Consider the following 17,713-nt stretch of genomic DNA (forward strand, 5'->3'; position numbering starts at 1 on the left):
TGTCACATTCATTTCCCTTTAGGTCAGTTTCTTCCCTTCCCTGAGCCTGGCTTTCCATCAGATCTTGATAGAGTGGGGCCGAGGGGGTGAGCCCAACTACAGGCTTTTTGGAACTTTGCTCAGGAAAACAGAATCCCTTTGAACACACGGATCCTGTGTGATACCGTGGGACTCTGTTAATAGAAACTTACAGGGAAACCCTGTAGAGGTCTGGGACATGGAGAGGAAACCCCAGGCTAGGTAGGATGATCAAGAAGTTGAAATAGGAGTTCCTGCTGTGGTGAAACAGGATCAGCAGCATCTCTGGAGTGCTGGGATGCAGGTTCAATCCCCGGCCCTGCTAATGGAATTAACTTCTGGTACTGAGATTAAGGATCCGGCAAGGATCCGGCAACTATGGCTTGGATCTGATCCCTGGCTGGGGAACTCCATATGTCACCAGGCAGCCAAAAAAAAAAAAAAAAAAAAAAAAGTTGAAATAAATGGCTCTCACTAAAGCTACAGCAAGCAAATGTGACTGAACTGATTCTAGAGTATTACCCAGGTGCTGCTTCCTTGATACATAGGCTCCTAGAAAATAGGATGGCTACAATGATAAAAGCAGATATTATCAACAAATTCTGTCAAAGATGTCAGAAAACTGGAATCCCCACGCACTGCTGGTGGGAATGGAAAACGGATAATGTATGCCACAGCCACTGTGAAAAACAGTCTGGCATTTCCCCAAAACATAACACACAGAGTTATCATCTGACCCTGCAATTCATTCTAAGTATGTATCTAAGAGAAATGCTAACCCAAGGCCACACAAAAACTTGCACACATTTTATTTACAAGAGCCGAACATGGAAACAATCCAGCTATCCATCAAGTGATGAATGGATAAATAAAAGGGGGATAGACCCATACAAGGAACATTATTTAGCAATAAAATAAATGAAGTGTGGATGAACTTTGAAAATATTATGTGTGGAGTTTCTGTCGTGGCTCAGCGGAAACGAATCTGACTAGTATCTATGAGGAAGCAGGTTCAATCCCTGGCCTCACTCAGTGGGTTAAGGATCCAGCGTTGCCATGAGCTGTGGTGTAGGCTGCAGATGCAGCAGAGATCTGGCATTGCTGTGGCTGTGGCGTAGGCTGGCAGCTGCAACTCCAATTTGACACCTAGCCTGGGAACTTCCATATGCTGAGAGTATGGCCTTAAAAAAAAGACAGAAAAAAGAAAATATTATGTGACGTGAGAGCAGTTAGTCACAAAAGGCCACATATATGACTCCATTGATATGAAATGTCCAGAACAGACAAATGTATTTATAGGCAGAAGGGAGATTATTGGTGACCTTGAATTGGGGGTTGGGGTGAAATGGGGAGTTAGGGTGACAGGGTTCTTCCCGGTGTGATGAAAATATTCTAAAACTGACAGTGGTGATGATGGCACCAGTTTGTTAGTAATATTAAAAACTACTGACTTGATTACTTGAAATGGGTGAATTGCATAGTATGTGACTTATCTCGATAAAGCTGTTGTTGAAAAAAAATCTTAGAAAAGTTCCTGTTATTTAGGTTCTCCTTAATAGAAGCATCCTCTGCTGGACTTCCCTAGGGCTTGAAAGAAGGTAAGGAATTGGGGGCACTGTCACCTCTTACTTTTACCAAGAGCATCACAAAAGCCAACAGATCTACCAGTTAGCTCCAGAAACAACAGAATTATCAGCCAGCATCCACAGCCAAAAAAGCAAGAGCCCTGTGTGCGTGTGTGCACATACATCTGTGTAGGCAAGGCAGAATTTTTCTGAAGGCCAAGTTCAGTTGTATGATATCATTTGGGAAGGTCACATGTACATTTGCCTCTGGTTTGTATCTAATTTGAAAGAGCCGACATTGACTAAGTACTCTATTATTAGGCAATTTTTCCAGTTCAGTGTCTCGCTATCGCTCTACTCAATTTGTTCAGAGGATGAACTCACTTCTTGACCAATGAAGAACATACCGCCCCATGATCCTGGCCCAGGAAGGGCAGGCTCTGGTTGTGCCAGCTCTCACATTCTGTACCTCATGCGACCAGAGCCAGGCCATCCCTGGGGAAGAGCTCTCACCACCACCACCACCACCCCCAACCCCAGGAGGCTTCCTTCTCACCCCCTGACCTCCTGCAGGTGGAGGGGCTTCAGGGGTGACAAGGAGAGGGAAGGAGGTGCACTCTGGCTGGCCCCCTTCCAAGGAAGGCCCTGATGGAGGGGACCTCCAAAAGGGAACAAAAGGGAGGGAGACAAGAGAGCACACATTCCTCTTTCTCTAAACACAGGCTCGAGATGGACGGAGGAAAAGTTAAATTCTGCTGCAATTTTGAAAGTCATCCTCTGAAGATAAACTCTCACTTCAAAGGAATTACTCATCTCAGTCTATCATGGTAACTTGGGGTCTATCAATATTCAAATGTATTAAGCAATAACCTGCAGACTGTATAGTACAAAGGGCCCATCTCATAACCCCATTCCCCAAGTCATTTTTTTCTCTAAGTCATGAGACATCCAGCAAGTTAAAAATCAAAACAAAAACTAACAAGCGCGCGTGCACACAAAGTTGAGGGGAAAAAAATCCTTGGTGGAAGTTACTATGAGGCGGGCAGCTTCAGAGAGGAAAAAACACAATCTCTGACTAATATGGAGGAGACTCCAAATTGCTCTTGGCAACAATCTTTCAACCCCAGATTTCCCTCCCTCTATTCATCTCCGCAGTTCCCAGCCAAAGGAAAATAAACTGAACTGCGCTCTCTCTCTCTGGGCCAACCTGTAGGGCTGCACGGCTGAGCAAGCGCTGAGCAAACAGACATCCCCATGTAATTATCCACCTGTGTGATTGCTGTAAACATGGGGCAGCCAGGCGGGGGCTCTCTGCTCTTATCAGTCTGATCATCTCATCATCAGGCGAAAGAAAAAAATGCCTTTATTCTGGCACCACGACATCAAAACAGAATGCAACAGACCTCGTGACCTCAAGCCCAAAAGATTTAGGAAGAGTTGGGCAGAGAAGGAAGAGGAAAACCAACCTCCCTGGAAGAGTTGTGTCAATTCTAAAGAAGGAAGGTCTCAGAGCATCCTCAAAGGGGCTTGGCATCAAGGCAAGATTCATCAGTTCACCTTCCTCACAAAAGTGAGAGTTCATTTCAGAGGTAGTTATCTTACACCTATTATACCATTCAAGATGGAAGGAGAGTTAAGAGGCCAAATGTCCTAGAATATTTATGGCTGCTCTGTCTCAAGTATCCATCTGACACTATTTTATTAGGACAGATGTGTTGGCTCAGCTAAAACAGAGATGGACGGGAACATCGGGAAATGGCGCTGTGAGTGGAGATACAGCGGACGGAGCATGATCTTTTCATCTGAGTCCTGAAACACCCTGACAGGTGGGCATGAGCTGTCTGAGAGCTATGGACAGTCAAGAGCCCTGGGTCCTGACTTTGCCACTGAGTCCCGTGAACAAGGACAAGCTTCCCCAACAGTAGGATGGGGGGCTTGGCATTCATTACAACACCAGCCCTGAGGGTATGGAAAGTGCAAATCCCAGCCGCTGAGGAATGAGAAGGATGCATGGTGGGGGCGGGGGTGGGGGGGTTGATGATGCTCTGTGGCAGATCTCAGGCTGGCTGGCACTGCTACTGAGAGGCGACAGTCCTCCTGGAGGCTGCACGGGGCTCTCGTCATCTCTGGGATGTGCCCAAACTAAAGGCTCATCTTGGAACCTGCACCTGTAAATTGATAACCTGAAGAGCAGGGGCTCAGGCATCTTCATGGGCACTGTGCACACTCCGCGAGGTCTCCTCGAGCCAGGGTTCGTCCTTGTGACTGCACGTGGGGACATTCATCATTCCAACCCCCCACTCCTCTTCTTCCCCCAGACCTCCTGCTCCTCCTCCTTCTTCCTGGTCATGCTTCTGTCACACCTTCCTACCTACTGTCTCATTTCATTCACTCAGTACCCATTGAAGGAGGTCCTACTGCTACTCCCAGGGACCAGGCTGGACTTTGCTGACTCCCGGATGCCCCACACTTAGCATGGTGCTTGGAATCACACATTAGACAATACAGTAGTTGTTGGATGAAAGACTGATTGACTGAATGAAAAGAAACTCAGGTTCAAGAAAGCTGACATTGAATGTAACACATACTACTTTGTGTTGGGCAATAAATTATACCAGAGTGCTGGGTTCCTGTTTCCCCACCTCAAGTGTAAGCTTCTGAAAGGTTGGTGGTATGATGGGTAGCTTGGATTCCTGGCTCTGTCCCTAAGGAGCTGGGCAGCTTACTTAACCTCTTGGAGCCTCTATTTCCTCATCTGCAAAGTGGAGCTAATGATTCATAACTGACAAGCAATGTGGGTGAGATAATGTATGTCAAGCACAGTATTGGGCATGCGGCAGATGGCCTCTGAATGTCCTGTCTCTCTCCTCTCTGACCCCTCAGATTCATCTCCTTGAGCTGACATGGGATAAACCTCAAGTTCCCCGACCTCCAGGCCTTTTGCTCTTTTGAGCCTTCCTCCTTCAGGGTCCTGCCCCAGTGCCTCCTCTTATTTAAAGCTTTTCTTGACCTCTCTGGCTGCCAAAGTGGCTCTTCTCAGATCCCAGAGTGGCTCTCCCAGCAGTGTCTCAAGCTTGGCTTATTCTGTGCAAGTCTCATCAATCTGCACCAGATGCCCCTGGTGGGTGGGGGTCAAGCCTGAGTCCTTTCTGCCTCTCCCAACAGGTCTCGCAAGGTGCTTGGTGGGATCCAGGTTCATGAAGTTCTGGAACCCACGCTGGTGGCCTCAGGGCCTGTGTGGCCCTAGTGTCCTATAAGTCTATGTAGGAAGCAGTGGACTCACTGAGCCCCTGGGGCCTCAGTCCCTCCCCTGCGGAAAGGAGGTGATAAGGCCGGTGGTGGCTGACTTTGTGTGGTCCTCAGTGTGGTTGTCTGGGAGGAAACAGTGCCAAACATCACCACCAGAAGCACAGGCTGACCCCAGTCATCTTTTAGGAGGGTAGTTTCTTTTCCCTTTCAGCCCAGGCTGGGCCTTAAGGGGAGAGGGTGGTGCCCAGGCTACTTTCTCTTCCAGGAGATCTATCCAGAGGAGGTCCCTGAACCCTTCTAATCCCTAGGACTTAGCTGGGTGAAGGAGTAGAACTGAAACTTGAACCTGGCAGGGCCTTCGGCCCTTCCTCTCCCTCCCCTTCTACAAAATCTTCTATCCACTCCGGGGGCGGGGGGGGGGGGGGACTTGTCTTTTCAACTACTTCCTTTATATTTTCCTATTTCTGCATTTGGAGGGATTGTAAGGGGTATGCCACCAGCCGGCCAGTGAATCTTGGGAATGGGGCTGCCTCCCGAGCAGAGGCCAGGACCCAGGATTTAGGAAAAAAAAAAAAAAAAAAAAAAGACGGCAGCGGTCCAGGCCCGCAGCCTGGACAACAGAAGCTAGAAACCAGCACTACCAAACCTGAAGGACCTCGGAGCCCTCACCATAGACACGAAGAAAACCGCGCCCACCCTCATCGCTCAGTGCCTGAGTGTGTAAGGGTGTGTAAGCTCTTTCCGGAGTCCCTCCCAGGTCAGCCCGCAGCCGCTGAGCCCCGCTGCAGGAACCTGGCGCTCGGGAGGGTTATCCGAGCGGGGGCGCACGGAGCCGGCCCGTGCCACCCCGACCCGGCCGCCTCGGGAGCTCCGGGACCCAGGCTTTGCTCCACGACCCACCCGCACCCACGTCGGAACGCAGGGAAGGGTCCTCATCCACCGGGCTTTGCCGGCAATTCAACCCTTGGACCGCGACTGGGCTCCCTCCGGCTCGTCCAGCCACTTCTGCCAATCCCCCTTTTATTTTCTGCCCGTGTTCTGACTTCTCCAAGGAGTTGCCTTGGCTTTTGTCCCCACCCCACCCCCCAAGTTTTGCATCAGACACGGGGCCTGGGGGGGGGGGGATCAAGCTTTTTGAGGGGGAGGGTTAGTTGAAACTAACCATGTGTCTATTGGCCACCACCTTCCCGAGTGCCCCTCGCACTCTTCGATGTCCCCTCTCCCCCACCCCGAAACTGCCGCGACGGCCACGGGGCGCTGAGAACGTGAGCAGAGTTGCTGTATAATTCCGAATCCCTGATTCTTTCGGGCGTTTCGATGGGGGGTAGGCGGCCACGCACCCCTGACTTAGCGCCAGGGCCCAAGCCCCGCTTTCCCCAGCACGCTCGGCTGCAGCCCAGGAGCTGCTTTGAAATTCCTTGCAGACGCCGCCACTCAAGCCCGGCGAGCGCCAGTTGGAGCCGCCACCCGGTCCGGGGGTCCCCGCCGCGCGGAGCGCGAACGCCCGCAGCGCCCGGGGAGGGGACGCTGACTCTCGGCGCCCCAGGGGCCTCCCCTCCACCCTCCTCCCCACAAGGCCGCCGCTGGGGGTCCTGAGCCCATCCCACCTTGCTCCCGGACGAGGCCGCCGCAGACCCACCTTGCCGCCCCGGAGATGCCGCGCTCGTGCCCGGGCGGTGTCCTGAGCGCCGCCAGGGTCCCGGGCTGGGAATCCACGCGGCAGCGCTGCTCAGGGGAGCCTGCCGCAGCCGGCGGGAGGTTGTCATTGATTCGTGCTGGGCGAGTTAAGCCATTCCAGGAGTGGTTTTGAGAGAGCACTCCCACCCCTCCCTCCAACCAGAAGTATTTGGCAGGCAGCCCCTTTCCGTCCACCTGTACTGTTCAGCGCGGGACAAGGACCAATTGCACCAGTCGCGTTCTTCGCCTCACTTTCTAACACGCGAAGTTAGCCCTTTCGTAAAGGTAAAGCAGAAATGAAAGCAAGGGTGGTGGATGAGGTCCCCTCTCGCCGCCACTTTTCTCCTGGGTCTTTCCGTTTGTTTACTAATTTTTTTCTCTAATGTTTTACAAGATATCTTACCATTTATCCGAAATCAGGGACGGCTTTTCCCTGTTATTTTGTTCTTCAATTCTGCGAATCTTTTTAGAGGCAATTTTATTTCCATTTCTGAATCCTGATCCCAATAAAATTACTGGAATTATATGCTTTCTCCTTAAAGGGTTGTGAGTGTCACTTACCAAATAAAACACTGCACAGCGGGCATTCAAGTAGCAAATTAAAAAAAAAAAAAAAAAAAAAAAAAAGAGGGACATGCAGGAAGGAGGCACAGAACTATGGCTCCCTCCTCTGGGGTGCCCAGGGGAACTTGACACAGGGGAAGTCAGGGGACCTGAGGTGGGGGCCCCCAGGGATGCTCCTCCCCAGCAACAAACACAGTATCACCAGGCTCTCCTTGGCTTTGTCTCCTTTCAAAGACTGACTCAGAAATGCCAACCAGAGACAATAGTCCACATCTGGGGTGGGCCAGCCACCAATCCCAGAGAGGTGCGGTGGGAGCGCCCTCTCCTAGGCTGTTCCTTAAAACCACACACCACGACCTGCTTGAAAACTGCCAGCTGGGAGGCCCCTGCTACTGTCAGGCCCCCTCCTCAGGAACTGTCCTTCACCTGGGGGTGGGGGTGGAGGGGAGACTTCATTAACTCCCTGGTACCCAAGTTGGGCTGTTCTCAGAAATGGGGGAGAAGCCTGAGGGAGTCCTTCTTCCCTGGTGACCAGCTGCCAGGTGTGCAATGGAGAATCAGCAGAAAAAAATGAGATCTGACGTTCTCCTGTAGGTTAAGGCTCCAGCCTGGACACTGCAGCAGCTGTGACAAGGGTTAGATCCCTGGTCCGGAGGCTGGACTTCCACAGCCTCCGCCGCTCTTCAGGGGCAGGCCACAAGCATTAAAGCACCCCAAAGCCAGAGGTAAATCCGAAAAGGTCCATCAATCCATCAAGGCCAAGGATGGGGCCAAGGTTTGTGGAACCCCAGGAAGATGGTTCAGACTTAAATATTTCCTCCAACAGGTGCCCCCTGCCTGAAATCCCAGTGTTAGTGATTCATTCCTTTGTGGGGCACGCCCTGCAAGAGCCTGAGCCAGGCAGGCAAAATTGCTTCAGGAAGACAGGAAGGGTCTCCCTCTGTAGTTTGAAAACTGTAAATACCAATGGATCTGGATTGGGCCAGGAGTCTCCACAAAAATCTGGGATGAGTTAGACCCTTCTTGCTACAATGGGAAGATCACAGGTGGCAGCATGGGGGGACAGGCAGGCTCCGAGCCAGGGAGGGGTGGCATGAGGTGGGATGGGGAGGGGTGCCAAATCAGGGAATCAAGCATGGAAGGGAAGGTGCTTAATCAGGGCAGCTGGACAGTTTCCAGGACTGGATGACTCCATAGCGTTTTATCAAAAATCATGTACTCCCGGAACACCCAAGCCAAAGAATGAAAAGTCAAATCCCTTTGTCCACAAAGGCGCTAATTAAATATCCAATCAAGCATAACTCCACACTCTGCTCCCAGACCCAGGAGGTAAATGTGCCAAAGCATGACCTGGATGGAATCAGTATCAATCCAGAAGTGTTTGTTGTGCACCCATAAGGTGACATTAGCCACAACCGCCTGGGTGGAGGTGGGGTGAGGTGGGTACGTTGGGCACCATCCTTGGAGCCTCCTGACTTCTGGGAGATGAAGCACAGGGGGCTGGTCAGCATGGGGCAGGGCACACAGAGCACTATTATGAGGTCCATTAAGGAGTAGGGCACTGATTCTTCAGAGTTGACAAGGAGCCAGGGCAGTCAGGAAGGTAGAACTCACTCCTCACCCAGAGAGGGCTCCAGGAAGTGGTCTCAGCAGCAGGAGGGTGTGTCTGGTGGGAGAGAGAAGGCTGGGGGCAGGGGGCAGGGGGCAGCTGGCCTGGTCTAGAGGATTCTCTCAGCAGTAAAGGCTCAGGTCAGGGTCTACAAGGTGGAACCAGTTTGTGGGTAGCTTCTGGCTAAGAGGAAAGAGTCCAGGGTAGGACCTGCTTTGCGGGGCGAGAGGATTAGAGCACCTCTTTCAAACCCAGCTGGAGCAGGATACAGGCAGAGGGGGCGGTAGAGGAGCAAGGCTGCAGGGAGGGGCCGGGGAGAGCTGCCTGGCCCAGCCCTGTCTGTCCCTCGGCGGCTCCTCCCAGCAGGGCTCCGTCTGGCCCCTGGACCTGAAGGAGTGTCTGAGTAGGCCATCGGGTGGTGCCAGGGCTGAAATTGCAGCCAAGAGCCCCGGGGGGCGGGGGGGAGAGCTGGCCACCATCCAGCCCAGAGGCTGGGTACTGCAGTGGACAGCAGCTGTCATTTCCCCCCCTCCCCCTTAATCACTGTGTGTGTGCCCTGTTGGGACACTCCCTTCGGAAGGGCTCTGGGCAAAAATTCCCTGCCCCACTATCCCTCCAGCCTCGCCTTCCTGTTCTCAGCCCCCATGCCAGCTGCCTCCTGGGAACAGGAACCTAAAGGAGCCTTGGAGGGTGGGGTGGGGAGGTGGGCGGGGGAGACTCCCCAAGCCCCACAGAAGGGGCTCAGGCACCAGACTCTAGATGTGTTAGTTACAGTGCATTTCCTTTGGGGAGGAGGTTCCCTCCTAGGCCCCCTCCCTCTTACTCACTCTCCTCCTCTCCCCCTCCTTCCCGCCCCACCCTGTTCCTGGGTCATGTCGGTCAGAGCAGTAGGAAACAGGCTGGCTTAGAGACGCCTTGCCTTCCACGTCTGCCTCCAAACCCACAAGGCACTCTTGTTCCAAAGAGGGTGAAAGCTCGTGCTCCAACCATCAAGCTCGGGAGGGTACACAGAAGCCCAAGGGAGCAAATCTGCTACTGTCAACTGGAAACTTTAGTGGCACATGGTCGTCAGCTGTGACGTGGGCACGCAGACAGCTTCTGTACCCGTGTGTGCACACACAGAATGTCTGTATGCACATGTCTGGAGAGGCAGATGCAGAGATGGGCTGCATGATCTGAAAATATTAATACCTATTGAGGGCCCAGCCCCTCATTTAATCCTTGTAACCACACGAAGAAAGTAGTTTTTTGGTTTTTTTTTTTTTCTTTTTAGGGCCACACCTGGGCATATGGAAGTTCCCAGGCTAGGGGTCGAATGGGAGCTGCAGCTGACAGCCTACACCACAGCCACAGCCACGCCAGATCCACGCCACATCTGCAACCTACACCACAGCTCACGGCAACACCAGATCCTTAACCCACTGAGCAAGGCCAGGGATCGAATTCGCATCCTCAATCCATGAGGATACTAGTCGGGTTCATAAGCTGCTGAGCCACAGCAGGAACTCCAGGAGGTAGATGTTTTTATCTTCTCTATTTTACTGATGAGGACACTGGGGCTCAGAGAGGTCTTATCACTTGTTCAAGGTCACACAGCTGGATACAGCCTAACACTGGATGTGCCACGTGGGTCTTTAGGACTCTGCTGCCCAGAGGCTGCCCCCAGGGTTCAGCTCTGGCCCTTTGTCTAGTTTTTATGACTGGTTCCCTAAGGAGCAGTTTGCTTTGTTAGTGTGGCTCCAACTTCTTCACTGGCTGAGCAGGCAGAATAATGACTCTTACTGAACCGAGAGGCTGTTCTTAGCCAGGAGGAGGCTGAGATGGAGGTTAGACTTCAGTAAATCACTAGAGCAAGGCTGCCCTTGAGAACCATGTGGCACTGGGGCTGAGTGTTACTCAAGGAGGAAACTCAGTCTCTCTTTCTCCCTCCTTCCACAGCCAGTCCATCCATGGGCAAGAATCAGATCGCCAAAATAGACCTCAAATCCCCTCTTCCTGACTCCTCCACCACTTCTCTAGCCACCCTCCTCCCCCTTGACTCTGCAGGACTCCTCGCTGCCCCCTGCTCCCATTTCTGTCCCGCTCCTTCCACCCAGCACCACATGGCTGCCCTGGCAATCCTCAAACATGTGTCCGCTCATGTCTCAGGGCTCTTAACATGCAGTTCAAAATGTTCACCACGGCCCACAGGGCACGATCCTTGCTTCTCATCCAAACTCACCCCTGCCTCCCGTCCCCCAATCTCCAGTCACAGGCAGACATACACCGAGGTCCTTTGCCTTCCTATTGTGGGACTTTGCTTGGCCTGACATGCCTGCACCCTGCCTCAGGTCTTGAAGAAGTGTCACCTCCTCAGAGAAAGCTTTCTTGACCACCATGGAAAAATTAGGAAAACTGGTCCCATTATCTATTTCTGACCTTGATCAAAACACTCATGCAGCCTGCATACCTTTTTATTTTATGTTTAATTAATTAATTATTTTTTTAAATTTATTTTGCTTTTTAGGGCTGCACCTGAGGCATATGGAGGTTCCCAGGCCAGGGGTTGAATCAGAGCTGTAGCTGCCAGCCTACACCACAGCCACAGCAACGTGGGATCTGAGTGGCATCTGTGACCTACACCACACTCACAGCAATGCTGGATTCTTAACCCACTGAGCGAGGCCAGGAATTGAACCGGTTACCTCATGGTTCCTAGTCAGATTCATTTCTGCTATGCCACAATGGGAACTCTTAATTTATTTTATTTTATTTTATTTTATTTTATTTTATGGCCGCTCCGTGGCACATTGAGTTCCCAGGCTGGGATTAGATCTGAGCCACAATTGTGACCTATGCCACAGCTGTGGCTATGCCAGATCCTTTAACCCACTGTGCGGAGCCAGAGATCAAACCTGCAACCTGGAGCTTCAGAGATGCCGCTGATCCGTTGCGCCACAGTGGAAACTCTATTGCATGTTTTATTTAACTGCATGCTTACGTTGAATCATTTTTTGACTGTCTCTCCCAGGAGAACATGGCTGATCGTGGGCCAGGCACCTTGGGTGTCTTTTTCACGGTATGTCCCTAGTACACAGTAGCCTCCTGGCAAATACGTGGGGAACAAAGATTTGCAAGGGGACTCTGTAAAGGGGACTATGGATGAGATGATGACCAGGAGCCAGACCAGGTCTGACGCTCTGTAGCCAGGTTGGTCTTTATTCTCTAAGAACATGCAGGTGCCAGTAAAAACAAGGAGAGAATCTTGGCCGCAATGTGCTTGATAGGGCTTTGAGAAGGCTTTGCTTCCTTGTCGACCCTGCTGATTTTTTAGGCGAATCAGCTTGTGAGGACTGAGGCATTACTGCAGCTGTGACTACCCACCGCCCCCACTGCACACACTGCCTTGAAAGCCTGGAAATGGGCTGGTCCAGAGCAAGCAGTTAAGACCTCGGAGAGAATCAGCATGAGATCAAGACAGGGCTGGGAGTTTCCACACCACAGCCCTGCTCCCCTGACATATCAGGTCTGAGGGCCTGACTTCTGACAAGCTCCACGTCTGTATATATGGTGCTTTAACTTCCAGTGGCTTCTAAACCCATCATGCGGCTTGGCCTTCACAGCAACCCTGAGTCCCACTTTGCAGATTAGGAAGCCGAGACCTAGATTGAAGAGCAAGTGAGTGACAGAATGGAGATCTTTGAAATCAGTGATGCACAACTCTTGTGAAATTAGTAGTTTTTTTAAATGTAGCAATGTGAGTATAAAATTTTAAAGAGAATACTGATCTCTGTGAAAAAATGTCTGGGAGTTCACGTCGTGGCTCAGTGGGTAATGAACCCAACTAGGATCCATGAGGATGCGGGTTCAATCCCTGGCTTGCTCATATGAGTTAAGGATCTGGTGTTGCTGTGAGCTGTGGTATAGGTCCAAGATGTGGCTCAGATCTGGTGTTGCTGTGGCTCTGGCGTAGGCCGGTGGCTGTAGCTACGATTGGATCCCTAGCCTGGAAACCTCATATGCCACGGGCACAGCCCTAAAAAGCCAAAAATAAATAAATAAATAAAAGTCTGATATTTTTCCATAGTAGAAAAAATATATGAAACTGAGGTGAGAAGGTGACCCACAATCCCACCGTACCAGGTGTGCAATGGCTGAGCAGGGCCCACCCCCAACCCACCCCCAGCCCCCCACCCACTGTCTCACTGGAACGGACAGTCCACCCTCCCCTAAACAGGGCTTTGCCTTCCCTCATACTTTGCTCTCCTTAGGTGCTCAAACATTTCCTTAAATTTTGAGGAAAACAGAGAAAACTCAACCGGCTGAAGCATGAAGGTGACACCCAGCCTCTTCCATCACGGCCCCCAGCTTCCTGTCTAATGACAGACCGAGTCTTCACTATTTTGAAGTCCCCGGCTGTACTGCTATCCCATGGACATCATTGTAATCGTATGGCTCCATCATTTTGATCTTCAGATCATATTTTATGAAGACATGTTAAAATGCCATGTGCAAGAATGATTCATCACCATTGAGCAGCAGGACAGAGAGGGAGCCACGATCAAATGTAAGCTAGGCTTATATGGTCACAAAGTTTTTCCAAATCTGCTGGTGGCCAGTGCTGCACACATTCCTGCCCCTGGGTGTGAGTGAGGGCAGACCCATCCCCCCACACCCATCTCCTGACCAGACACCCAATTTCTTCAAGCACACAGAGTTGATGCAGAGAAGCTGAGCCCTGTGGCTGACTGGCCTTTGGCTGCCCTGTCCAGTGGGAGCTGGAGAAGAAGGCTGAAGGCTGGGTACTCAGAGCCCACCTCCCACCACTCAGGTGCTTCAGGAGAGCAGCTGGAGCTTGTCCTGACCCAGGGTGGGAACCTCTGAGGGGAGGTGCAGGCTAAGCACGGGGAGCCTGGGGCCTGGAATTGTTCTCACCAGGGACGTGAGGGGAAAATGCCAGGCCTGGCTGGCCGAAAAACAGACAGGGTGAGTGAGCTCAGGCCTGAGTGCCCTGGGGCTGCCAGGGCCTCACCCTCCTCTCAGATCTTATTGGTGACACAGACAGACACCCATGGGAGGAGGAGGGCAGGCCAAGCTTCAGCAGACCAGCTGGGGCTGGGTGACTGTGCCTGTCACCCCCAGAGCTGGCTGGGCATCCAGGGAGAAGGACTTGGCCGGGACCTGGCCAAGGGGGGCAGTGGTGGGAAAGGGGCCGTGCTGCCAGCCAGGGAGCCAGCTTCCCTCCTCCTTCCCTCCCCCTCCCCCCTCCCTTCCATCCATCCTTCCTTCCTCCCTCTTCTCTCCTTGTCTTTTCCTTCTTTACCTCCCTTCCTCCTTCCTATAAGAGGTATGGGCCTTTCTATGGCTCCCATTCCTTAGGCTTTGGCTATAAAGTGAACACAGGGACATGTCACGTCTCAGTCCTCAGGAGCTGACCTAGTAGGGAAAGACAGTAAGCAGATAACCATCTACCATGAAGTCAGCTGGGTGAGGTCAAGTCTTTGGCCTTCACCCCTTCATTGTCTCCACAGCCTGTCACCTCATTCGCTCCCCACCCCGAGGGGACCGGGAGAGCAGGATGTAGAGCTCCCTCGGAGAGTGAGGAAATGGGGTTGAGGGTGGGAAGGTGACTTGCACAAGGTCACACCAGGTGCAGGTGTGAAGCCGCAGCGTGGAACCCTGGCTGCCTGACTCCTTGCCCTGTGCTCCCAGGGCCATCCTCCCAGCACAGTTGCCCAGACTTACCTGCCAGTCAAGGGCAGGACCTAACTAACTCCATGCATCCCGAGTTACCTTTTTTTTCAGGGGGTACAAATACACAAAGAGGGAAAAAAAGGAAAAGAAGAAGAAAAGGAAGAAGGAAAGAGAGGGAAAGAGAGAGAGAGAAAAAGGACGAAAGAAAGAAAGAGAGAGAGAGAGAGAAAGAAAGGAAGGAAGAAAGAAAGAAAGAAAAGAAAAGAAGAGAGGGGAGAGGGAGGGAGGATGGAAGGAAGGAAGAAAAAAGAAAAGAAAAGATAAGAAAAGAGAAAAGGAACTCAATCTAGGCAAACAACAACCTTACCTAATTTTTTTTTTCTTTTTTGGTCTTTTTAGGGCATATGAAGGTTCCCAGGCTAGGGGTCAAATTGGAGCTGCAGCTGCCAGCCTACATCATAGCCACAGGAATGCCAGATCAAGCTGTGTCTGCGATACAGCTCATGCCACAGCTCATGGCAACACCAGATCCTTAACCCACTGAGTGAGGCCAGGGATCAAACCCGCGTCCTCATGGATACTAGTCAGGTTCATTACCACTGAGCCACAAGGGGAACTCATACCTTATCTAATATTAAATGACGCTTGCAAGATAGACCCTTCTGGGTCTAGACAGCCTGGGAGCAGAGGTCCAGCAATGCCAGCTACAAACTCTGGCCTTTGCTCAAGTTCCCTTGGTAGATATTGTGAAGGTTGTCCCATCCTTCCGGGGTCCCTGCAAGTGTGTGAGGCCCTTTTACCCAGCCAGCATGCTGGTACCCTTGGACATGACCTGGGTGCCCACCTTATCCCTTTACTGGTGTTTGACCAGGAGGAGGAAGGGTGGTGACAGGAATGAGGAAGATGAGGCAGGGCTCTGGGTATGTGCGGGTGTGCTTGTGTGGCTGTGCTATAGGTGGAGGTCGGTGAGCAGAGGTTGGCAGCTGGGCTGGGTGGCTAACTGCTCTCTGGGGAGGGGGTATGCACCCACCCCTTCTCTGTTGGATGAAGCAGTGAGCAGGGCTCCAATACCCTCCAGTTAAGAGTCTGGCCCCAGGGAGCTGGGCGGAGATTGGCCTCACTCCTCCGCTCCCCTCGTGCTGGTCAGTGTGCCATTGCGGGGGTCACTGAGAATGGCTAGGACAGCCCACGAGCCTTCCTGAGGGCCAGACAAGCCAGCCAGGCTGGAGGGTCAGCCCAGGGACCTTCACTCACTGAAGCTGCAGTTTTCATTAAGGTCAAGGGTAGGCTTGTAGGATGAACGAGGCAGAACTGAACGGTCATGATGGAGATCAAAACAAGGGCCTTGGCCTCCTACAAGGACCACATCAAAGGAAAGACTCACTGTTAACCCCCAAGGACAGAAAAATAATTATAATTATAATAGCTGCAAGCATTTTGCTATAAGAGCTTGGCAGGCACTATTTCTTTTAATCTTCAACGATAATCTTACAAAGTCTATACCTTATGATTCCCCTTTTACAGAATGGCAGCTCAGAGCCAGGATTTGAACCTAGGTCACAATAACCACATTTAAAAGTCACTTTTAATATCCCTAAACTGCATAAGGTAGCTCAGAATGTTTTTGGACTTTGAAAGGACTGGGAGAAGCCAGAGGGGGACAGAGGTAAGACCCATTCATCATAACAGGGGTAAAACATTAGAGCAGGCCCTCAACTGAGGCTTTCCAGGCTGTTTGGGACATCTCGAGGCCAAGTAGAAATAGACATCTGTCCAGCAGAGTTAGCAGGCTGGCCTAGCAATGAGCTCAGGACAAATAAAGCCCTTGAAGAAGAAGCAGGTGCAACAGCCTGGACTGTATGTTGTTCGGGAATATGGGCTGAATGATGGGAACGTGATGATGTTGCTCAGAATGTGGATTTCCAGGAGTTCCCGTCGTGGCGTAGTGGTTAATGAATCTGACTAGGAACCATGAGGTTGCAGGTTCGATCCCTGCCCTTGCTCAGTGGGTTAACGATCTGGCGTTGCCGTGAGCTGTGCTGTAGGTTGCAGACACGGCTCGGATCCTGCGTTGCTGTGGCTCTGGCGTAGGCTGGCAGCTACAGCTCTGATTAGACCCCTAGCGTGGGAACCTCCATATGCGGTGGCCCAAGAAATGGCAAAAAGACAAAAAAAAAAAAAAGAATGTGGATTTCCAATCTTCTGCTAGAATCTAGACAGATGGTTGCCATGCAGAGGCCTAGGCCCCACCTCAGGCCCATTGAATCAGAAACAGAACCTCAAGTCTCCATGTTCCCAGACTTCCTGTAGGGGATGCATGCTAATGTGGCAGAAGCAGAGGTGATTGGACTTGCTGGTGAGTGGCCCCTGGTTGAGAGTCAGTGTCACTGTCATTTACCGAGGTCTTTTAGGTGCGGGCTGGGGGTGGGAGGTGGAAGCAGGAATCGCACCTTAAGCATATTCTCTACATCAACCATTTTTAATAGCTACATAGAGCGCCAGCGAGTGGACATAACACTACATGCTGAACCATTCTCTATCTTGGACACCTGGGGCTTTTCCATATTACAGATAATACTAACATCCTTATGACTATTTCCCACATATTTTTTGTTTTGTTTTGTTTTGTCGTGCTTTTTTTTAGGGCCGCACCTGTGGCATACGGAGATTCCCAGGCTAGGGGTCTAATCAGAGCTACAGCTGCCGGCCTACACCACAGCCACAGCAACACCAGATCTGAGCTGTGTCTGCGACCTACACCAGAGCTCATGGCAACACCAGATCCTTAACCACTGAGCCAGGCTAGGGATCGAACCTGCAACCTCATGGTTTCTAGTTGGATTTGTTTCTGCTGCACCATGATGGGAACTCCCCCCATGTTTTGGATTACTGTCTTAGATTCTCAGAAAAAGGATGAAAAGTATATGAGCATTTTCATGGCTCCTAACATATAAAACTGCATTTTCCAAATTGCATTTTCCAAAAAGGCTGCACATTTGGGCTGACACCTGCAATGTTCAAGAGTGTCCATTTCACCACAGTGCTGCCAGCATTTCCACCATCTCCTTTTAAAGATAAGGAGGTGAGGCTGGATTGCTGAAGTGACATGAGGCTGAAGCTACACTTAGTCAATGTCTCAGAGCTGGGATGAGAACCTGGGGATTTCTTTTTCACTAACCAGGGTGCTTTGCTTCTGATGATTTTCTCAGTTTCCAACCAGGCAGGAGGGAAACATCAAGCCTGGCCCATTGGTCCCTCTCTCTCCCTCTCTCCCTGCCAGCTCTGACTTCAGCTGCACAAGGAGCTTACGTTTCAGTGCCATTCATTGCTTTTCTGCCTCTGAAGCTGGGGCCTCTCC

The 17,713-nt window shown here is 51.5% G+C and overlaps 1 protein-coding gene across 2 annotated transcripts in view; it reads right to left on the reverse strand.

The window, feature by feature from the left end:
• Positions 1 to 17,713, reverse strand: part of ZBTB7C (zinc finger and BTB domain containing 7C) — a 404,866-nt gene that overhangs the window by 118,594 nt on the left and 268,559 nt on the right. The window contains exon 1 of one of the 2 annotated variants that reach the window (XM_021092808.1): positions 6,472 to 9,938. The exons of the other annotated variant lie outside the window; for it this stretch is intronic. The gene's annotated coding sequence lies outside the window, so the exon portion shown is untranslated. Of the gene's footprint in view, positions 1 to 6,471; positions 9,939 to 17,713 lie in introns of those variants that run through there. 2 annotated transcript variants of the gene reach the window in all.

This window comes from Sus scrofa, chromosome 1 (assembly GCF_000003025.6).
Source record: "Sus scrofa isolate TJ Tabasco breed Duroc chromosome 1, Sscrofa11.1, whole genome shotgun sequence".
Lineage (NCBI taxonomy): Eukaryota > Metazoa > Chordata > Mammalia > Artiodactyla > Suidae > Sus > Sus scrofa.